The sequence below is a fragment of the Mus pahari genome, chromosome 3 (genome assembly GCF_900095145.1).
Source record: "Mus pahari chromosome 3, PAHARI_EIJ_v1.1, whole genome shotgun sequence".
Classification (NCBI taxonomy): Eukaryota; Metazoa; Chordata; class Mammalia; order Rodentia; family Muridae; genus Mus; species Mus pahari.
The window spans coordinates 126,576,272-126,599,934 of NC_034592.1; the positions used below are offsets into that span (position 1 = coordinate 126,576,272).

General features: G+C 47.1%; 1 protein-coding gene across 2 annotated transcripts in view; it reads right to left on the minus strand.

The window, feature by feature from the left end:
• Rrbp1 (ribosome binding protein 1) overlaps positions 1 to 3,309 on the minus strand; it is a 63,787-nt gene extending 60,478 nt beyond the window's left edge. For both annotated transcript variants that reach the window (XM_021193335.2, XM_029535810.1), the window contains exon 1: positions 3,048 to 3,309. The gene's annotated coding sequence lies outside the window, so the exon portion shown is untranslated. The remainder of the gene's footprint in view (positions 1 to 3,047) is intronic.
• Positions 3,310 to 23,663: the final 20,354 nt, after the last annotated feature.

Genomic DNA, 23,663 nt, shown 5'->3' on the forward strand with positions numbered 1-23,663 from the left:
CTCACTTTGTAGACCAGGCTGGCCTCGAACTCAGAAATCCGCCTGCCTCTGCCTCCCGAGTGCTGGGATTAAAGGCGTGCGCCACCACGCCCGGTGATTCCCAAACTTTCTTATCTGCTGGGCTTCCAGGTTCTCATGTACTGAATGTGTGACATCCATACCTACCCTAAATATGGGTGTATTGTGTCTAAAATCACTGTGGTATCCAATTCTAAATTGCAAGCTTTTTAAAATTAAGTTGGATTCGGATTCTTTTATACCATGAGATGGTAGTCTCTCTAATCCGTAAGAACTATGGAAACCTGGGACTTCAAACCCCTAAGAGCCCCAATCTTGGCTTCCTCTGGGAGCCAGACAGTTCATGTTTGTACTGCTCATTGGAGAAAGAAACTCAGAGGCCTTCCCCATTGTAGGCTTGGAATTTATAGAGGGATAACACAATGGATGTTTTCCTTCTAGAAGCAAGATTTGAACAAGGAAAATTGTAAGGACTGTAGACTCTACCCCTTTGTCATAAATCTATTAGTTATAGCTTCTGGGGATAAAAGAATGAGTAAGAATCTGGGTTCCTATGCTTTTAAAAGGTATCCCTGCTACACAATAATCCAATATTCCAATTAAATCATTTGCATGCAAACGTTTAAACTGAGTTTGGTGCTATATAATTATTGTAGCATGTAGAGTTAAGGCTCATTTCAGCAAAGAGCATAATTGCTCGAATGTGACTCGATTCAGGATTTATTTAAAACTCCCCATCAAGCAGGGTGTTTAGGTGCACACCTGTAATCCCAGTACTTGGGAGGTAGAGGCGAGAGAGCCAGGCATTCAAGGTCAGCCTAGATGACAGGGATGGCAGGCAGGGCTACCTCAGACTCTGTCCTGAAAAACTACAGAAAGAAAGGGAAAAAAAGGAGGGCAGGATGGGAGGAGGGAAAGGATAAAAGGAGCATGAAGAAAACGTTTCGTATCAACAAAAAATACCCACACATTATAATACCACTTAGAACAGGTAAACAGAGCTCAAGTCCTAAATATGAAAACGGAAAGTTCTGTTGTAGCTTATGCCACAGCTTCACACAAACCCGCAGATCCCAAACCTCTAGATCTCCTCCTCTGGCCCTCATCCCCCAAGCTTGCTATTCTGTAGGCCTCAACTAGCCCAGGAGCCTGCAATCCAGATTTGCCCCCGCATCTGTGCTGACCTTAGTAGCTCTCCTCCTGTACTTAAACAGAAGGGAAGTGGCATCTCCAGGCCCTCAGAACAGGAAGCTGCTTCTAAAGAGAAACAAGTTGGCAGACCATAGTGGACTGACCTAACAAAGTTCATTAACACATTACGACAACCCCCAGCAAATCCCAGAAATTTCTCTAGGTTTAGGAAATTAAGATAAACAGTAACAGCTAGGGAAAAAAAATGTAAGGAAGTGGTGTGGATGGTGAGAGGATAGTTAACTGTGAAGGACTGTGTCCAATGTGCAATTCTTCGGCCTACAATGTGAGCCTTTACTCAAAATTCAACCCAGGACCCCAACCCCCACCATTAGGCTTTAAGCAAATGAACGGCTAGCTTAGCAAACAGAGAGATGTGGGAGGCTCTAGGGATCCATCCAAGTTTCATTTCCTTGGTGTTTCCCGGTCCTGACCTCTGACCCGAGGACTGATTGCCAAATTGTCCTCTGCTTTGCACAAGATCTCACACTTCCTGCTCAGGTCCCCTGACCCCAGTGGTGAGTGGGTGGTACTATCTTCAGGCTAGAGATAAAGAAACCCCAGGTTCAGAGGTTAGGAGCCGTGACCCTGCGGTGTTCAAGGGGCTAGAATCCAGGTGTGTAACTTCTGCAGTGGTTCACAGTGCAAGCCAGGCTCCACCTTGTTCCCTTGTCTCTCACGTCCCTAAACACACATCCCACAAGAACAGTCAATACCAGTTGGCTACTCCCTACACGTGTTGGGTCTCCACTGCTGTCTCTCAGAGACAAGCAGGAACTCTGTTTTATCAGATGGGGAAATGGGAAACCTTTGAGAGAAAGCACTTGGTTAGCAACTGTCCACGAAGCGTGACACCTACGGGAAAGAGTCCCTGAAGCATCCTGAACAGCCCTCAGGAAGCCCGGGTCAACCGGCCTCCCTACCCCGGGCACTGCCGGGGAGCCTGGCGGGCCAGGACAGACGGCGGGCCCAGTGCCAGGACGCTTGGCCCGCCGGGCCGGAGGTACCGACTTCCGCCCAGGCCTAGCACCACCGGTCCATTCATCGTGGGCGCGGGAAAGAGACGCCAGGCAGGACCCCGGGTGGCCCCGACCCTGGCCAGGTCCCGCACCCTCGTGCGGGTTCCGCGAGGACCCGCTGGGAAACGGTGCTGCGGCCCTGCCGCCAGGGGGAGCAGGGAGCCTCATCCCGTACTCCGGGAAGTTGCTACGGCCAGTCCCGGACGGCACCCGCGGCGAGCCCTGTGGCCCCCGCCCGCCCCGTCGGGGCTGTCGACGTGTCCAGTGGCCACAGCCCGCAGCCCGGGGCTCTGGGTCCCCGCGTCGCCAATCCAGTCTCAGCCCTCGTCCCAGGCCGGCCCACCGCCTTCCGCCCCCCCAACCCCCTCCGGCCCGGACTCCGGCCCGGCAACGTCATCCGGTGGCTTCCCGAAACTTAACCCCTTCCTCCGCCAGCTGTGCGCCGCCCCGCCCCGCCGCCAACTTTCTTAGCTCAACTTCGGAGCGCGCGGGCCGGCCCGACGGCCCGGCCGAGAGGGAGGGGTCGCCACGTCGCGCCGCGGGGCCGCCGCAGCTCCTGGCCGGCCGGCTGGGGGGGGGCATCCACCCCGAGGGGCGCGCTCGGCCGACGCCCCTGCACGGGCTCGGCCTGGCACACGCAGCTCCGTCCCACTCGAGGGGCCGCAGCTACCGCCAGGGCGGGCGGGCGGGCCGGCGCCGCCGGGGGAGGGGCCGCCGAGGAGACGTGTCACTCGCGGCGCGACCGGCCCGGCGCCCCGACGGCCCAGCCCGCGCGCCTCCACCGCCGCCGCCGCTGCAGGGCCCGGCCAAGTTTCTTACCTGCAGCCGGAGACGCGAGAGGGAGAGCGAGAGGGCAAGAGCAGCCGCCGCCGCCGCCGCCGCGGAACCGCGAGAGGGGAGCCGGCCGAGCCTCCACCGAGAAGCCGCCCCTGAGCAGCTGCACACACTGCGACCCTGGCGCCGTCCGCCCCGTCCGCCGTCCGCTCCGGCCGCTCGCTGGCTGCGTGCGCGTGTGTGGAGTCGTGGCACTTTCTGCCTAGGAGCTGGCGAACGGCCCCCTCCGCCGGGATCGCCGCCTCCTGCCTTCCCCACCCGGACCAGCCATTCATCGAGCTGCCTCTTCCCATTGGTTCACTAGCCGCCACTCTGCGGACCTCTGGCCAATCAGGTAGCGAACGGCCGCGCCGCGGTGGCGACCATTGGCCAAAAAGGAGGGTCTACGTCTCGACCAATGAGCGAGAGGAGGAGCTGCGGGGAGCCGCGGGGGGCGGGGCCGAAAAGGGGCGGAGCCGCGCAGCGCAACTCTCAGCTCTGCGCGGGGGCGGGTCTCTAACTCCCCGCCCACCTAGGGAGGTCCTCTGCCGGTCCCGCCCACTCCAGGCCACCGCTCTCTACGCCACCGCTTATTCAGATTCGGCTCCGCCTAGGCCGGTAGAGCGTGGTTCGAATCCCCTTGACCACAGGCTGCTCTTTTTCTCCACACTGCCGGGCTGAGGTGGCGATGAGTGTCACCCTGAGGAGGATTGCACAAACCGTGAACAACTGGGAAAATGCCTTATTTAAACCCAAATAACACAGCCTCTCTGGGTCTAAAGATGAGTTCTGCAAGGGTCAGAGAAGGGAGGATGGGGCCTTATCTATCCATAAAGGCACTGCATTCCATATTTTCTTGGATAAGTGGAAGAATTGAGGTGGAAGACCTGAAAAGAACAAAAGAAATAGAGGTGGAAATTTTGATAGGAAAGGCCACTCCCTAAACAGAATGAGATACTGTCCTTGTACAAATCACATGGCAGACTTACATCCATCCTGTGACACTTGGTTTCAGATGTTGGGACCATGAGATTCTGGCCCAAGAAAATATGATAGCAACCCAGGAAATTGATCTAGTGATACTCAAAATATTAGCCAGCTACCCCTTTATAAAAACAAAAAAAACCAACCAACACCTATTTAGAAGAGGGATACATATGCTACCATGCACCAACACTGCTTGGTTCTCTCCTTCCATGGTTGTTTCCAGGGATCAAAACTCAGTCAGGCTTGCACAGAAAGTACTTAAAATTACTTTCCCTGTGCCATCTCATCAGCCCAAAGCCTCTCTTCAAAACCAAGTCCAGTTGAAATCATTTAACTTTAGGTGCTTTTTTTTTCTTCTTTTTTTGAGTCAAGGTCTCACTATGTGGCTGTCCTATAACTTGCTTTGTTTAACAGACTGGCCTCGAACTCAAAGTCACAGAGATCCTCCTGCCGCGGTTTCCTGAGTACTGGCATTAAAGGCATGAAACACCATGCCAGCGTAAGTTTAGGTTATAACCCTTTTAACCGCAGCTCTTAAAATTATCCCCTTGAGCCTGAGGTAAGACCAGCCTATTTGAAATGACGTTTGGTCTCTCTCCTATGTCCCCCAGGCCTCTTTCAAGTCCATACAGAATTTGGTATCAGGCATCTCTCTCTCTCTATTGCTCTGAGCAGGGTCTGTCTATAATCCTGGAGCCCACTCCTTTAACTCAACCAACCCCCCTGACCAGTGACTCCTGAGTCTCCATCTTTACAGTGCTGGATTGTAGGTGGCACCTGGAGTTTTCACATTCATGCTGGGATTTGAACTCAGGGCCTTCACAGCAGGCATTTTACCCACTGAGCCACCTCCCCAGGCTCTACGATGTAGTGTTCTAAGAGGCCAAAGAACTACGACTGCCCCAGCCTCTGTGGCTGCAGAGTTCCTGCCTCAGTTCCTCCGTGAGCACCCCACAGGCCATTGCTACTTGTTGGTCTATAGTAAAACTGCAGGGAGAGAATACAGAGGGATTAGGTTGAAACTAAACCATTTATTTCTAGTTTGAGTCCCAGCAATGTCTTAGGGAATTAATGATTAATCAGCAGGAATCACTATAGATCACCTTTCCACAGTCATTTTCCAGAGCTGAGACTCACTTGAAATAAAATTTAAGGATCCCAGCTTCTGGTCAGCAGTTGCTACCAACCAGTCTGGCTGGATCATGGGCGAGGAGGCATTTACCTCCCTGAGCATAAATGGACTTTAAGACAGTTACTCTCTCTTGTGGGGATAAGTAAGAACATTTATTCATCCATTCGGTAGTGCTTGTTAGTGTCCAGGGAAGACTGCGGGCTGAGCATGCAGCCAAAAGTCATCCCCAAATCCACCAAGGGCCCAAAGACTTCCCCGTGGCAGGGCTGTTCTTCCTCTTGGTCACTATTTGTCTTTACTTTTTCCCAGAAGTCGATCCTGGCAGGAGGAATTGGTTCCGATGTGGTAGTCCTTCACTGTCTGACAGAGATTAGTCCCAGGACCATCTATACCAGGTTGCAGTGTCTGGGGATGGGCAAGTCTCATATAAAATGATTTGCATAGAGCCTCTGCACTTCCTCCCATATGCTTTAAATCCTCTCTAGATGATATACTCTGACTTTAATGCAATGTGATGCTATATAAATAGTTGTGACACTGTATTGTTTAGAGAGTCATGACAGGGGAGAAAAACCTGCACATGCTCAATACAGAAACAAGTGTCTTACAGATATTGTTGCGCCTCCGTTGGTTAAATCTGTGGCTGTAGAACGGTGGGTTAAAGGGCTGACTGCAATTCATTGGGGAGATGATCTGGGAAGCGATGGAGAACTGGGATGGGAAAGAGCCAACAGAGAGAGCATGGTATCAAGCAAGCAGCCGCTGTGGGGTGGGAACAGCCAGGGCCTGTGTCACTGGGGGTGCAGCAAAACCCTATGGGACACACCCCAGAGATTCTCCTCAACAGGGATGAAGATGTTGGTTATTCATTACCCATTCTTTGCACTTGTTGGCTAAAAGTCTCTTCAGCAGGGGGAGAATCTAACTCACCTCACACCTCCATCAGTAAAGAAAGAAAGCATTGTCAGGCTAAAGGCAAGAAGCCCTTAGCAGGCTCGTGAGTGGCAGAGGGTGTGGTGGGGGCCATTATTATACCTTCTACATGGGAACCTGCTCCTGGCATAGCGCCTGCGCAGAGGAGGAGCTGACAAATACAGGTTCTGTAAATATTATCCATTGGGCAATAGGCTTGCGAGTCCCCGGTGGTGAGGAGTGTTTACAAAAGGGGCCCTCTATCTGTTCCCTTCCCTAATTCAATATTTGGTTCAATCACAATCTTCATCTCAGGATGGAATAGCGTAGCATGGTGCAAGCTATGCCTTCCCTCTGCCCCTTTCCCTTCATCCTCTGTCTAGCCGTGCTGTATGGACTCCGGTCCCCAGCTCCCCTTTTCCAGGCTTGACCTTGACTACCCAAGGATTCCCTGGAGAAAGTTACCTCCAGGACAGATGAACAGACGACGCCATTGAGGGGAGTGAGGCATTGCAGAGTTAAGGATTTCCAACACGGCCCCCAGTCAGCTAAATCCCACGTACACCCAGCCTCATGAGGAAGAAGATCCATGTCACAGTCCAGCCTCCCAATGCCATCTGCTCAGCAGACTCCAGGCTGAAGCCTAGGAAACAGGTTCCTGCTGTCCACAGATGGCAGTCTACCATGTAGAATTCCGATGTGGATAGAAGATTTCAACACTAAGTGGCAGTGTATCCAGAGAGGCCTGGGGAAGTTTAGGAATGAACACCAGGCAGAGAGTTAACACAGAGAGGAGACCAGAAAAGCTCAAAGGGAGTCTGGAAGGTACATAGGCTAAGAAGTATGGACCTGACAAAGAGCAACGTGGTCAAAGGCTAGTTGCTTCGAGCCCAGGATGCCCAAGGGTGAGACCAGGGAAGACTGACCAGGGTGAGAAAAGGGAGGAGAAGACTGTGTGCACTGCTGATCACAGGAGAGCAGGGGAGAGGGGCATGTTCCATATCTTGATAGAGTAATGGCGACACAACTGTAGCAAAATTCACCAAGTGGTACACTCCTCAAAAGGCTAACACTTAGTTTGTAAGCAAGTATACACCTGTCGACCAGACTCCAAAAAGGGGGAATATATTGAGTTTTAATTGCATGTGTATAACAAATGAAGCTTTCTTATTAGGAAAAAAAAATAAATGACTAAGATTGATCACCAAGCATAGTCTATTAATTCATGACAATGTTTTGATTTTTGATTACTAAATTGTGGGGTTTTTTTTTTTAAGAGTAGGCAGAAAGATAAAGATATACTACAGTTATAAAGGTGGTTTTGCTTTGTCAACAACTGTAGAAAGATGACATATGAAACAAAAACCTCATTCAAAAAAAAAAAAAAAAAAAAAAAAAAAAAAAAAAAAAAAAGACAAACAGGACTGGAAAGATGGCTCGGAGGTTAAGAGCACTTGTTGCTCTTGCAGAGGACCTGAGTTAGGTTCCTAGCACTCACAGGTGGCTTACAACTATCTGTGATGGGGACCCAGCATCCTCTCCTGACCTCTGCAAGTACCAGGCATGCAGGTGGTGCTCATACACACACACACACACACACACACACACACACACGCACGCACGCACGCACGCACGCGCGCGCGCACCAGGCAAAACACTCATACACAAAAAATAAATAACTTTTTAATTTTTCAAAAAAAGGCAAGGTGGAATATGCAATATTTTTAGGGCTTACCATGAGCTATGCATTGTTTAAATACCCTACAAATGTGTAAACTCATCTAACCTTCAGAATGGAGCAAATGGTTCTATAACTATCTCCATTTTAAAGATGAGAAACCTGAGGCTCTGAGAGTGCAAGTAACCTGCCCACTATCCCAAGGCATTGTCAAAGAAGCAGTGATTGGCTGCGGAGCCCATATACATAAAGATTGCACACTGGAAGGATTTCTGTGCCTCTGGGAAGAACAGAGGCTGTTCTTCTGGTGGTAACCACTCAACAAAAGGTTGGTGCATGACATCTACGATCATTCAGCACAATCTTTGAATAACTGAGACCCAACTAGGCTGGGGACCCACTGGGTTGGGAGAGGACCCATCAAAATAATTCAACAAAGAAGTAATATGAGATCTTGGAAGGGTTCAGATGGGGTGGTATTCATGTGTTTAGAAGGTGATGGAAACAGGGCTTGATGAGCCCAGGTGATGGAGAGATAGGAGTCATCTTTGAGTTGGGCTTTCTAACCTGAGGGATAGGGTCATGTCGTGTCACTTCTGGGACAGGATACTTAGCACAGTACACATGGTGTTAAATGAAAGCTCCTGAGGGAATTCATGAGGGAGGTACAACAGGCAACACCTCACTTAGGCTCCACCACACCTTCTGAGACACCCAACATTGAGTGATTGCACCCCACAAACAGCTTAGAATATACCACACAAACAAGACAGTTACAGCATCATTAGGTCATAAAATGGGACCATTTCGTGTATACACCAATATCTGTCATTGCACTATTGTTTTTGTGGAGCTGACGTACAGGGTCTGAGGTAGAATTTGGAAGCCTAAGAATGCCAGTTGTGGTGGTATGAATATGTTAGGCCCGGGGAGTGCCACTATTTGAAGGGGTAGCTTTGGAGTAGGTGTGTTACTGGGGATGTGAGCTTTAAGATCCTCTCCCTAGCTGCCTGGAAGCCAGTCTCTTCCTATTTGCCTTTAGATGAAGATGTAGAACTCTCAGCTCCTGCTGCACCATGCCTGCCTGGACGCTGCCATGCTCCTGCCTTCATGCTAATGCACTGAACCTCTGAACCTGTAAGCCAGCCCCGATTAAACGTCTTTACAAGACTTGCCTTGGTCACGGTGTCCGGTCACAACAATAAAGGAGAATTCTGCAATCCTGTGTCATTGTAAACCATTTCTATGTGGATATGAGCAAAACAATGATAGTTAGTATTTATTATCTTTGTTTTTAAAAATCCACCTCATGGCAAATTTTAGATGATTTAATTTTTAATAATGCTCGTGTTTAATACATTCCTCAAAAATTTTCCCCAAATATCGCAATCAGCTTTCATAAGTGAACTAGTTCCATTACATCACTGAGCACAGTAGTCATCCAGACCACAGGAGGGAGGGAGGGAGGGAGAGAGAGAGAGAGAGAGAGAGAGAGAGAGAGAGAGAGAGAGAGAGAGACAGGGACAGAGACAGAGTTTGGTGAATGGGCAGAATTTTAAAATATTAGAGACATTGAAATACTAAGTCAGGTATGGTAGTGCACACCTATTATTTCAGCCTAGGGAAGTTTAGGTAGGAGGATTATGCGTTTGTGGCCATCCTGGGTGACATACTGAGACTTTGTCTCAATCTCCCAATTCCAAAATATAATAAAGAAAAATAATAAAGCTAGGCATGTTGATTTATGTCTGTAATTACAGTAGTCAGAAGGCTGAAGCAGGAAGATTGCTGTAAGTGTAAAGACAGCCTGGAGTACGTGGTGAAATCTGGGATGTCGTGGGCTATAGAATGAAGCTGCATCTAAAAGAAAAAAAAGTCTATGTAGAAAACAGGAAAAAAAAATCATATATCATGCATGTGTGGGTTGACATGTCCAGGCCCACTGAGGTCGCTAGTCAAGGTATCATCGCAGAAAAAGACCCTGAGAGAGAGACTTAAATACCAGGGGCTTATCCGGAAGATGCTGATAATAATATGCAACGGAGGAGCAGGAACTTGAGATAGTGGGAGAAAACCAGGACAGAGAGCATTAGAGAAATAACTGTCGTGGCCCACCAAGGCAGAATCCCACTGAGGAACCCCAGACTTAGCATGGAATGTGTCTCAGGAGGGAAGTTTTAGAAGTAGATTTAAATTCAATGTATTCAGAGTGTGTCCACACAGGCATGCGCACACACATGCAAGTCAAAGGGAAATCTGTAGGACTTGGTTAGTTCCTTCCACCATGTGGGACCTGAGATTGACTGCAAGTCCTCAGGTTGAGCACCAAGCACCTTAACTTGCTGAGGGAACCGTCGCAGCAACCCAGGAGAGGGGTCCTTACTCTCCAGTGTCTGTCTAGCCCTGGTTTAAAATTATGCCAGTAAGCATGAACTCACAGGCATCTCCAGCCCACATACTGGAGAAAGCACCCAGAAGAAGGTAGCCTGTGTTTGTAATTATGGGCACAGGGCTGACAGAGGGGATGTGGGTAAGACACTAACAGGGTCGGCTTCATAACTCAGAGACAGTCCTTGAATGAATTGACAAACGAATGAATGAAGACAGGGCCCTTTAGGCTTAAATTTAGCACTTAAAAGCTTAAAAACAGAGTGAGTACCCTTCTATTCCCCAGTCAGCATATGGCTGCTGTATTCTCACAAGATCGAGAGTAGAGAATTTGTGTGATCTCCTAGATAATTTAAATTCTACAGCTGTACTCCTCAAAACCAGAGTAATATTATACACAGAAAAAAATATTATACACAGAAAAAAAAAACTCTAGACTATAGTGTCTAAAAAAGATAAGACAAAATAAAGTAGATAGTAAGTTGAACTAAGTTACCAATATATGTAGTTGTTAATGGTGTTGAAAGGTAACTTAGGTCAGAATATTTGGTTTGTTGTGTTGGGTAAGGTTGGGAGTGAGCTAAGAGGCCTTATGCAAATGTCAATACTTGGTCCAAAGGCTGGCTTTAAGTTCCCAGAGTAAACAGGAAAAAAAAAATGCAATGATAGATGAATGCCACCATTACAGTGCTTGGTGTTTTCTGCAATGCTTTTCAAATGATCCTTCACTAGTCACAACAGAGAAGTGTCCTGACTTATCTTCAGGTTCAGGACAGGAAGCCCAGTTTCAGAGAAGTACAAAGGCTTGTCTGGGCCTTCCTACTCATAAATGACAAAGTAAATTTTTTTGTCAAACTCAATTTTTTGAAGACCAGCATGTTTCCAGGGTTCATCTCTCCACTGTCTCCAAGGAGAGATGAACAGGTTCAACAGACCCTTCAGGAGTTAATGAAACCTTTTTCATTTCTACCATCTCTTTCAGGCTCTAGGCTGTAGGTGTGTGTTGTGGGGGGGGGCTACTTTATTGGGTCCTTATACTTACCGCCCTGATCCCTTCCAACCCTTACTCCACCCTAATCCCTTCCAACCCTCCAACACTAGTTTAAAGAAGTTAGAGAGGACAGGAGCATAAGTCTCTTTAGACTACTTCCTGCTGCTTAGGGGTGTTTGGTTCCTTGGGGCAAGTCCAGTCTTCACTGTCAGGACCTCCAAGTTTTTTTCTGCTCATCTCTTTGCTCATGACCACTTGACAAACAGCAGCAACAGGAACAGCAGCGATGGAAACAGCAGGAGGAGGAGCAGGAGGAGGAGCAGAAGGAGGAGCAGGAGGAGCAAGAGGTGCAGCAGGAGGAGCAGCAGGAGGAGGAGCAGGAGAAGGAGCAGGAGTAGCAGGAGGAGCAGGAGGAGGAGCAGGAGAAGGAGCAGGAGTAGCAGGAGGAGCAGGAGGAGGAGGAGAAGGAGGAGCAGGAGGAGGAGGAGCAGGAGGAGCAAGAGCAGCAGCAGCCATGCCCCGGGCTCTCTCAGGGCTCTCCCATTTATACTCTCTCAAGAGTCCCCAGAATTCCAAACACAAACTGTCTGCAGCTGGCAAAATTCGCACCCCTCCTAGAGTATGATGCAATCATCCTTAGCGGCTTGGACAATCTGAAGCAGCCCAGTACACCTGGGATTATAACGACAGCAAAAAATTCACATAACATAACTTCTTTTTTTTTAAAGAAACCAAAATTCTCACTACATTTCCCTCTTTTAGTCCAAAAAAAATGGCTTTCTCTAATATCAATAAACTCTGTACAATAAGAACAATTATGAGGACTATAGGGTAAGAATTATATTTACAATGTCCAGTCCACTTGTATTTGGCTAATTTGGAGAAAGTATTCTACTATCTGTCCTCTCATGCCGAGTCCAAAGTTCTGCACCTAAATCACTTTCTTATCATAACTTGCATTTATCAGCCTAAAAACACCTTTTTAGAGCCTAAACGTTTTTGTAGATCCTAAACAACATAAGCTTTTGTCTTTAACCTTTAATAAGAAAAACTGTAAGACTATTACAATCTAGTCTTCAACCCCATCGGCGACTTGAGAAGAATAAGTATTACCTGAGTAAATAGAAAGTGTCGGGTAACCAACTTCCAAAACCATAGAAAGGACAGAGAGTGCTGGTTGCCTGGACAGTCACCCAAGGTTCTGAATGTCTGAGGCCCAGAATATCTGAGAGACTTTTCTGTTTAAAGGACAGGCCAACCTTGTCTCTGCAAAGTCGGACAGTTGACTCGCCAGTGTCTGCTTGTCCACGGTTTGGACAGCCTGCTGTCAGTTGTTGAGGTAAGGGCAGCTTTCTGCCCAGTGGCTAGCTTTGCCATGGTTGAAGCAAACTCCGTGCCCATCATCTTCTTTGAAGTAGATTGGGGTGCTGCCAGGAGCTGATGTGTCTCTCTGTCAGAAAAGCCTTTTATTATTAAAATATCTTAAATGCCATATTCTGTAGATCTCTGAAATGTTTGAAGACCATCTATTTACCTATAGTATATCTGAGTGGACAATGTTGCTTGTATCTAGCCATTTTCTATCCTCTTAACTTTGAAAACATATACAAAAGAGTAAATAAAGCTTATTTCTGTAATTAACTAAACTAGTACCTAACAAGACTACAAGTAAGATTTATAGATGACCTTTAACTTGTATTTCTAATTATCTAAACAGTTTGCGATAGTAGCTTTCATAAGACCAGAATTTTACATTACATTTTTATGAGTTGCATATGTACAATATATTAATCAAGAGTTGAAATAATCTTACATTTCTGGTCATATACAATAATCCATACCAACTTAAAATATTTGAGACTCGTTGCTTTCATAAAAGGACATACAAGAATCCATCCTTTCGCCAGACCATTCTTTGGATATTAATGGGCAGATGGAAAGCTGTCCGAGGAGTTTTAATTGAAGCTGAGTGTAGTGGCACATACATGGAATCCCAGAATGTAGGAAGTTGCAGTGGGAAAAAATCCCAAGTTTGAGAGCAGCCTGGGTTATATAACAAGATTCTGTCTTTAAAAAAAAAAAATGTTTAGTTGTTCAAAGACCCTGTCCAGTTGTACTGTTTAGCCATGATATCCTGAAATCTACAGAATCATTCATACCCAATATTCTCAGATAAGGGGAAGTACCAGTTCAGAGAAACAATGGTCCTGATATCAGCCCGGCTTGACTAGATACCACACATTGGACATCACGGACAACGTGGACAACCCAGGGTAATCGGTTTGGGAGGTCCAACGGACCTTTGTTGTTCTATCCCTGGGCAGAAAGGATGTGGAAGCCGTTTAGCTACCCAAACATCTTACCCCTTCATTAATATTACCAGAAGAAGGGATTTGGCTCAGTGGTAAGGAGCTTGTCCTAGTATGCACGAGTGTCCTTTGTCAATCACCCGCACCACAAAATAAGTAAGCAAAAGCAAAAGGATTGCCACAGGTGGAGAGCTGTCATCCAGAATTCTGTCAGTCACTGCTCATTTACTTATTCGTTCACTCAGGGATACAGTAGTCTCTACAAGTAGCTAAAGACTTCGACAGAGCGGGGGGGGGGGGGGAAACAAATAGGCCCTTTTGTCCTCCGCCAGTGGCAGGTGGTGGCGGGCAATTGGTTTAGGGAGTAGATGAAGTTTCAGCTGTGGGATTCCCTCCACTGTTAGTGCACAGGACAAGGGCTGTGAAGGAACTATGACAGCCTGAACTGGCTTCCACGCAACTCTCCCCCCACCCTCTCTTTCCAGTCTGTCCTTCTGAAAGCTTGCCTTTGGGCATTTATTGTGTAACAGGGACCTAAGTTTTCCAAACACCTTCCTGGAGGTGGTTTTGAATTTGAATTGGGCTGTGTTCTGTCCTTAAGAAGCCCATAGGACAGTGCTAAATACTTTTACCTTGTCCTGGATCCCCCTTGGACACTGCCACGCTGGATTTATGAAGAGACACTGTGTCCAGGCAGCCACACTTCAGCAACAATAATACTGGATTTGTTCTTTTTCCTCTTGGATTCCCTGTGATTCTAGTTCTGCAATAAGCAAGTCTCTTAGAGTTCCACGAAGTCCTTTCTTATGTCTATCTTAAACCACTATGTCCTATCTGCTTATTTCTTCCAGTCTTAATCTTTGTGGCTTTTTGGCAGAGCTGAGCCCTCCCCACACACACCCCCTGCTCCATGCTGGGCCTCTGCTAAGGGATCACGATGTGGGTCGTTGTTGATTAATAAGTGCCTGGCACTTAAACCTTATTATTGCATCTCCTCTTCCAGGTTCATCCTTCCAGACTTAAAAAAAACCCGCAGCTCCTCACTTCATCACTGTGTGGCTCTCCTCAAACTCTGCTAATCAGCCTTTTCGTTCTTTATTTTTTAATCATTAGTGAGAGTTTTTGAAGAAGATCCTTAAGCCAGAAGCAAAATTCTAAAAGGGCCCAGAAGGGGGACTGAGCTCCGTCTGTGTCTCAGCCTGTCAGGCGCGCTACCACCAGCTGCTACAACAACACCATCTCAGCTCAGCATAACCCTCCCCACATCCCATCTCAATTGCAACTGGAGAAGTCGGATTGCGGATTGGGTGAGGGGACAGAGCTTAGCCTGCGTGGCAGCAGCCCTCTTCTTCGAACTCTTCTGATAACCTTCCTCATCAGGGGAGACCAGACTTTGATCTTTGATACAGTCAGATTTCATTTCTCCCTCCCGCATCATTTCCTCGGGTGTCCACGATGCTCGGGGGGGGGGGCCTCTGTGGGTGTGCATATTTGTCTGGGTGTGACGGATGAAGGGGCAAAGATGCAAGGCACGTTTATACTCGTTTCAGTGACTTATTATGCGATACTTTTGCAGATATTTTGGCCAAATTATCTCCAAAGGTGAGTAAGGTAGACACTGAGTTTGGGGGACTTCGGTTGTAAAGCCATTCTTTCCAGGCCCATGTTAAAGCCAAGTGTGGTACATGCCTGCGATTATAGTACTGAAGAGGCTGAGGCAGGAGGCATGGTGGCAGCATGTGACCCATGATGTGGCTACAGAGCTTGAGGCTGCTTGCTTACATTTGGCTGTAGATAAAAACAAGGAAGGGTGAATGCAGGCATTCGATTTACTTTCTTCTTTTCATTCTTTCCACCCGAGACCCCAGCCCACGGGAGAGTGCCTGCCACATTCTGGGTGGGGTTTCCCTCTCAGTTAATCACCTCTGAAACACCCTCACAGACAGACACATCCAGAAGTGTGCCTCAATCCAAGGTGATGCTGAATATAGTCAATGACCACTGAGCATCATAAACACTCACGTGATCTCTAGGTTCTCCAAAACACATCCAGAAAGGCAAGTATGCAAGCCTTGTCAAGATGAACATTTTACCGCAGTTTGGTGCTCTTGGTTTGCCTTTGTACATGTGTGAGTATGAATGTGATTTGGGGCCTGCACATGTGTGTGTGGGGACTACAGGAGGCTATCAGGCATCCTGCTTATCACTCTCCACTTTATTCCTCTGAGACAGGATCTGTCAGAGTCTGGGTTGATAGTCCGTTTACCTAATGATCCTCCTGTCTCCATCCTTCATAATGCTGGGCTTAGAATGCTAAGTCATGTCTGAAGCTTTTTCATGGGTGCTGGTGTGAACACTCATGTCCTCTTGCAGCTCTCTTAGCCTCTGAGTCATCTCCCCAGGCCCAGCTTTATTGCAATCTATATAGCATAGAAGTAATATGAGTTCATTCGGATAGTAGAGGAGACTCTACCAGGAAAAGTACAAAAGGGACCTGGAGAGATGGCTCAGTTAATGAAGTGCTTTCCTGGCAAGAATAAGGACACGAGTTCTATCCCCAGCACCCACATTAAAAACACTGGGCATAGAAGCACATGCTTATAACCCCAGTGCTGTGACGGCCGAGACAGAAGGATTCCTGGGGCTTGCTGGCCATGGAACCCAGACTAAGCCCCAGGTCCCATAGAGAGAACCAGTCTCAAAAAAAAAAAAAAAAAAAATGATGGCTGAAAAAAAAATTGATATCCGAAGCTTGATACCTAGCTTCACATATACATATATGTACACTTGCACATAAGTGATCAGGCATACATAAATAATTACACACACAAACACATGCATACAAAGAAAAATACATGGAACTTTCTGATGTGATGTTTTAATCTTTTCCTTCTACACTATTTTCTTTTTATGAAGACTCATTATCTAAATACAAAGTAAGTAAAGGACTGGCTACTGTGTAGAGGTTCTGATGACATACCGGGCTGCATTAGTCAAATGTCTAGGGAATTGACCCAAAGTATCTTCCAGTTAGAGAAGCAGGAGCCTGGGGAGAGCCCCTGGGTCTTCAGAAGAGGAGGGGTCAGGCAGGGACTAAGAGTGTTCTGGAAATGAACTGGGTGGTCACTGGAGGAGGAGCAGGGCGCCTTCCTGCTCTGCCCGAGTTACTTAAGAGGGTGGTGGTGACTGTCACTGGCAAGCGGCACACGTGGCAGTGAGCTGGCACTTTCCAGAATGACCCACCCACAAACCTGGCCTTCCTGGCGCTGCTTCAGCAGAGCAAACAGTAACTCCCTAAGACGAGCTTGCTTGCTTTCCCTCAGACATGAAAACGAATGAGATCCGGGTTTGGTGTGCTTTAGAAAACTCCACGGTGGTTTTGATAAGATGCGCGTGCCCATACCAGGGCCTTGCAGCCCTCAGTCTGACAGCTCTGAGGGTGCACGGAGGGCAGAGCTCTCTAGCTCCGTACCTGGCTGGCAGAGGTGTCTTCCTTCCCCAGCTCCTCTCAGAGCACAGGCATGCCCGTGGGCAGGACAATGTCCTCCTTATTCCCCAGTCCTCACTGCCTACTGGTCACCGAGGAACCTTGCTGCCATGGCAAACATTCAGACCTGAAGCCAACAGGCACATCTTGGGCGGATTCCTTCAGCAACTGGGTGGAAAGGAGCCATGTTTATCCCACAGTGTCTCCTTATGCAGAAACAGTTAGAATGAGAAGATACAGTGTAGCCCAATGTCAGTAAATGTTTCTTCTCTCAGTGCATGACTTGTGTGTGGAGGCTGCAGGTCACCATATAACCCAAGCAGACCTCAAACTTCATTCATCATTTCCTGCACCATGCACCAGAGTGCTGGGATGGCAGCAGGCACCACCATGCCTGGATCTGTGCATGATTTTTTTAAACATCTGCTTGTGCTCCAGGGCTAAGGCTGAAGTAGTGAGTTTAACAGACACGAGCCCTCTGCTGATGGTCTGGATGGCAGTGGAGGAGCCTCGCACAACAAGCAAGAGCTCTCTAACAATGGCCTCCTCTGGCCTGCAGGCTTCTCTTTAATTGTCCTCCACTGGGGTACAAAGCGTTCTGGTGAAATTTTTCACAAGTAAATTATCCTTATGTTGTGCTGTGCATGGTCATCGGAGCAGCAGGAAGAGTTCTCACAAGTAGGAAATGCCTCTTTGTCCAGCGTATCTGCACTGTATACGCTACCTGCCTATTAGGGGCTTAGCAGGTGGGGTTCTGGGTTCATGGGAATCATCCCGCATGTGTCCAGACAACACCCACATTACTTCATAAGAGCCCAAAGCTCCAGAGCAGGAATGCAGAGGAGATCCCTGGGTGGAACACACAGGAAGACAGAGTTATCTCTGGTATTGCAGATATGGCTGAAGGCTCTAGACAAAAATCAGATTAGCGTGATAGAAAGGAAGAGTGGTGGGGGAAGGGGCTATCTTAGTGTGAAGCCTCAAGTGCTTTGAAACCTAAGTCATCTGAAGGCAACAGGCACAGCAAAGGCAGGACACGGTTTGTGCAAAGGCCCGGAAGCTTGAAGATGCTTCACAATTTCAGGGAACAGAGTGCAAGCTGATAAAGATGTGATAAAAAGAGAGGCAAAGAAAGTTGGGCACTGGAGCCACAGCACTGGAGAGGCAGCCTAGCAGTTAAGATGCTCCAAGCTCTTCCAGAGGACCCACGTACGGCTCCCAGCACCCATACCAGGAGACTCACAACCACCTGTAACTCCAGCTCCGTGGGATTTGACATACTCTTCTGGACTCCAAAGGCATCCTCAAACGTGCTGGCGTGCATGCGCACACAGACGCATGTACATGAGTGAAAATAAAGAAGGAGAATAGTCTCTAAGTTTGGTTTATGAATAACTCTACTGTAATGCGCTTAATGCTTTATGGTTTGAGCATACACTAACTCAGTTTAGCAACCTCAATAGCCCCATTCATTACACAGATAAGGAAATAAGCATGAGTTTCTTCAAGATCACAAAGCTAGGACGGAGTGAGACAAGGACGATGATCAAGATCTGTTGGCACACACTGAGGACACCACTCACATTGCAAGAGGGCCCGTTTGTATCCGTGCTTGGAGATTATTTAGTAGGCAGCCCGGGCCACCAAACCTAGTGGTTCTGTACCATCTTGGAGTTATTTTCTTTGTATTTATGTGGTTTTCTTTTTTCCTAGGCTAAGGGTTGGTGGGGAATATAAAGAACAAAGATTTATCATTTGGGCTGGGATTGTAGCTCAGTGGTATGAGGTGTATTGACTGGTTTTGTGTGTCAGCTTGACACATTCTAGGGTCGTTAGAGAGGAAGGACCCTAATTGAGGAAATGCCTCCATGAGATCCAGCTGTAAGGCAATTTATCAATTAGTGATCAATGGAGGATGGCCCAGCCTATTGTGGGTGGTGCCATCCCTGGGCTGGTAGTCCTGGGTTCTGCAAGCCAGTAAGCAACATCTCTCATGGCCTCTGCATCAGCTCCTGCCTCCAGGTTCCAACCTTGCTTGAGATCCTGTCCTGATTTCCTCCAATGATGGCTTATAATCTGGAAGTGTAAACCAAATTAAACCTTTGCCTCTCCAATTTGCTTTTTAGTCATAGTGTTTTGTAGCAGTAAAAGAAACCCTAACTAAGACAATAGGTTAGGCAGGTAGGTGTTAGATGATAAAGACAGTGTATCCTAGTCCTTGGTGAGCACATGAAATGTTGTAGTTAAAAAGAGACAATATAGCTGGGTGTGACTGTACACATTTGTAGTCCCAACACTTGAGAGATACAAGCAGAAGGGTCAGGAGTTCAAAGCCAGCCTCTGTTACTTAGAGTCCAGTGTGGACCACATAACAGTCTGTCTGAAGAAATAAAAGAAGAAACAGTACATAGAAAGATAGTAGATGATACAAGTACATGTAGGTATTTGTTTCCCTTAAGGATATTTGTGGCCAGTTTACTAAGAATTGGAGATTAGAGATGCTTTAAGACTTACAGGGATAGATACACACACAAAAAGCATGTACAGGAGCTCATCACACTAAAAATCTAGTGTATTATAGACCATTATAAGGGCTTGCTGTCAGGAACCTGCAGTTTAAAAATGGGAGTGCTTTATTATACTGTAGAACGAAAGAGAATCACACAGGTAAAACCTTGATAAATCTAAAAAAGAGAAAATAATCACCTAAAATATGATGAAACACAATCCCTATCACATGTATGGTATATTTCTATCGTCCTCTAGTCAAGTGACACGTATGTATATATGTATTATACACCATTGCATATACAACAAATACACATATGTTATTCATAGACATTTACCTTCTTGAGACATAAATTATATGTTTTAAAATTCATGCATTATTTTTAGTTCCTTTGAAATTCTGTGTATGTGTGCGCACACACGTGCCACAGTGTGCAAGTGGAGGTCAGAGGACAACTTCGGCAGTTGGTTTTCTCTTTCTGCCACTTCGGTCCTGATGGAGTTAACATCACTAGGCATGGCAGCGAGTGCTTGCTGACCCATTTCACTGCTCCAAACCATGTACTTTGAAAGTGCAAGTCAGGGCTCTAGAAGTAGCTCAGTTAGTAGAGTAGCTATCTGGCATCCCCAGTGCCCCTCCCCCACCAAAAAAATGCGAGCCTATAAAATTGGATAAGTGTATTTCAGTCATATCAAATAAAGATCTAGAATATTATTTTGCCCCACAAGCCTGCCTTGACCCTTCAATCTATCTTCCTCAGCCTCCTACTCCATGTGACCACTGAACTCACTTCTGTAGCCTCAGGCCTGTTTTGCCTGTTCTGGGAGTTTGTGTTCATGGAATTATATGTACGCTCTTTCCTTCCAGCCTCTGTTGCTCGGCAGGACATTTTTGAGATTCATCATGTGATCCTGTAAATGTCAACGATTTCTTCAGTTTATTGCTGTCTTATATTCCAAAAGAAAAGTTCACCAGCATTGGTTTATCTCGCCATCTATTAATGGACATCTAGACTGCTTCTGGGTTGGAGCTATAGTGCATAAAGATGCTATGATCGATCGTTCTGTGCAAGTTTTTTTTGTGTGTGTGAATGTGTGGCCTTTATCTTTGGGAAACGCCCAGGAGTAATGTGGGTCCGTAGAATAAGTGTGTATGTTTAACTTTACAGGAAGCCAACAATATTCCAAAGTGAGAATGAAGATTATGGCTGACTAGCATTCGGGTCAGCACTCAGGATGGCTGCTCTCTTGACTTTAGCCATTCTGGTGAGGATGTGTTGGCTTTAATCAGTATTTCCCTGAATTCCCTTAATGATGGTGACCACTTTTTATAGGCAAGCATTTTTGTAATTGTGATTGGACACACTGCTGTTTACGTTCATACTTAGTGTCCCTCGGTTACCCACAGTCTTCATAATAACTATATTAATGACTCCTAATAGTCTAACAAGAGAATTCTTTGCAATTTACTTAATTACCCTTCTATTAGACATTTAAATAATTTCCAATTTCTCATAATTCTAAACTGCACCAACATTAACATTTTAGTCATAAACTTCCCTCTATGTTTTAGATTTATACATTCAAATATATAATATTATATTTTGCATATTTTGGATTATTTTCTCCACATTAATCATAGGCATGAAATGATTTGTTGTAAGCATTTTCATGAGCTGGGATGTAACTCAGGGATAGTCTGTTTATCTAACACACATAAAGACTTGGAGGTGTTCACCATAACACACACACACACACACACACACACACACAAGATGCTTTATCCTCTCCTTCCCTCCTCCCTTTCCCCCTCCCTTTCCGGGCCCCTCTCCCTCTCCCTCTCTTCCCCTCTCCTTGTCTCTCCTCTCTCCTTCCTCTCTCTCTCTCTCTCTCTCTCTCTCTCTCTCTCTCTCTCTCTCTCTCTCTCAAGACAGAGTCTTACTGTGTTGCCTAGATTGGCCTTGAACCTATTGGCCTCCCACCTCCGTTTGTCGAGCACTTGGATTACAGGCAGGCATATGACCACACACACCTGCCAACTTCCTTTAGATCTCTGGTTATGGGTGAAGAGCTGACAAGGCTCCTGGCAGAGTGTTCTGATGCCATAGGTGTCATGCTGTCCTGAGCCAAGTGAAAAATGGAAACGAGAGGAACTCTGGAGGGCTTTGTCTCTCCAAATGACCCACCAAAGGTGATCAACCATAGCACTTCCAGAATTCCCCCACAGGAAGTGTCTGGTTGGAGGAAATGGAGGAGTTTGAGGCATACTTTCTAGTCATACTCATTTCTGTGGGGTTGTGTGTGAGTCTTGGGGGGAGGGAAGGCTGCAGAGGGGATGCCCCTAAGGAGAGAGGAGCCCAGAGAGGAGCTGGGGTGGGAACTGAAGTCCGCCGCAGAGCCAGCGAGGGAGTTAGATTGATCCCATTGATGCATATGGAAGGCTGGACGAACTCCCAGCATTGGGCAGGGTGCCTGGAGAGCATCTTAATTCTGTCCACCAGCACACCCTTCTCAACCACTCCCCAAACCTTTGAGCAAGAGCTTTGCCTCACGTGGTATGAGCCCCACCTGCACATTCTTGCTTCAAGCAGGAGAGGTGAACACAGAAGAAATGTGCAGAGCCTATCAACACACATGGACAATGTGAGAAGCCTCCGTACATGGGAGAAAAAGCCTTCAGACCAGGTTTCCAGGCCTCTTCCTGAGCACACCCTCTGGCATGTTTTCTTGAGGTAATCCTGACTGAACTCCAAAGGGCAACCAGCAGAACGCCTCCACCTGCCCTGAGACCTTCCTCTTGCCTGCTATTCCCAGACCTTCCATGATATTCTAAGACAGCTCGTGCTTCTCTTTCTAACTGTGCCCTTGTGGGCTTGGGATGTATCTCAGGACAGCATCTGTCTAGGATGGTTTCATTCCTCAGCACTTAAAAAAGCCAGGCCAAGGTAGGGTCTGAGCCAGGAATGGTGTGGTACATACCTGTAATCCCAACACTCCCAGGAGGTAGGGGCAGGACAATCAGGAGTTCAAAGTCATTCTCTGCTACACAGTAAATTCAAGGCCAGAGTAAATTATATGAGACCCTTTCAAAAGAAAAAAAAAGAAAGAAATGTGACCCTCTCAAGGACGTACAGTATCTCTCATTCATGTCTTAAGTTGATTTCCCCTGAGCCAAGGACTCAGGGAGCATTAGTCTGGGGTCTATTCCTAGGGGGACACTGGGCAGAACTGGCAGAGCTGAGATAATAGAGGGAAGCAGTAAGAGATGAGTTATCAAGCCATTCCAGCTGTGGGCATGAAGAATTCAGTCCTAGGTGGTCCTTGGCCATTTCCAGTAAGGTCTCACCACTGGTCAAGGGTGTTCAATGGGAATGACTGCTCGTGATTATGGTCACCACCTGCTGTGGGCAGGGTGTGCTCCAGCAGCTGGAGGAGGAAGCTCCAGTGCAGTGATAGAGGCATGGCAGCTGGAAGTCAGGCTGCCTTCCTGCTGAGGTAGAGCAGCCAAGAGGCTGTGGGCAGGACCCACGACAACACCAACAGGGAGCCCCCCATCATGGGCTCAGGCTGGCCAATGAACAGATCCTCAACAAAGTCTAGGCTCTGCTTGCTTTGGCCTCAAAGGCACAGCTCCTGTTTGTTCTCCAGAAACCTCAAAATACTACCATCAATCGGCTGGAACTATTTTAAGATCAAACCCAGGAGACCAACACCCCTCACTTGCCCTCAAAGTATATTGTAGTTCCTGGACCCACACAGTACCAGCTACATCTGCCCACTTGCTAAAAATGTACATTTGTGGGTTTCACCCCAGACCTACTGAACCAAGATCCCTCTGCTGGAATCTGTGCTTGAAACCTACTGTGCAGATTCTAAAATTGAGAATAACTCAACAGGTTCCAAAATGAAGCAAGCATGCGCACGTGCGGCCTGTGTGTGTGTGTGTGTGTGTGTGTGTGTATGTGTGTGTGTGTGTGTGTAATTTTTGAGAATGGAGCACACATGGAGGTCAGAGGACATTCTCTCCTTCCGCCATGTAGGTTCTGGGAATCAAATTCAGATTACTGACCTTGGCAACAAGCACTTGTACCCATATCAGTTGATGAATCCATTTTGAAGGATCTCCGTGATAGAATCCCTAAGCACCAGCAGAAAAGAGGGCTGAGGCCTCAGGAAACGGTTTTATTCCATCCTCTTTGATGAACTCTTTGCCCTTTAGTACTATTAATG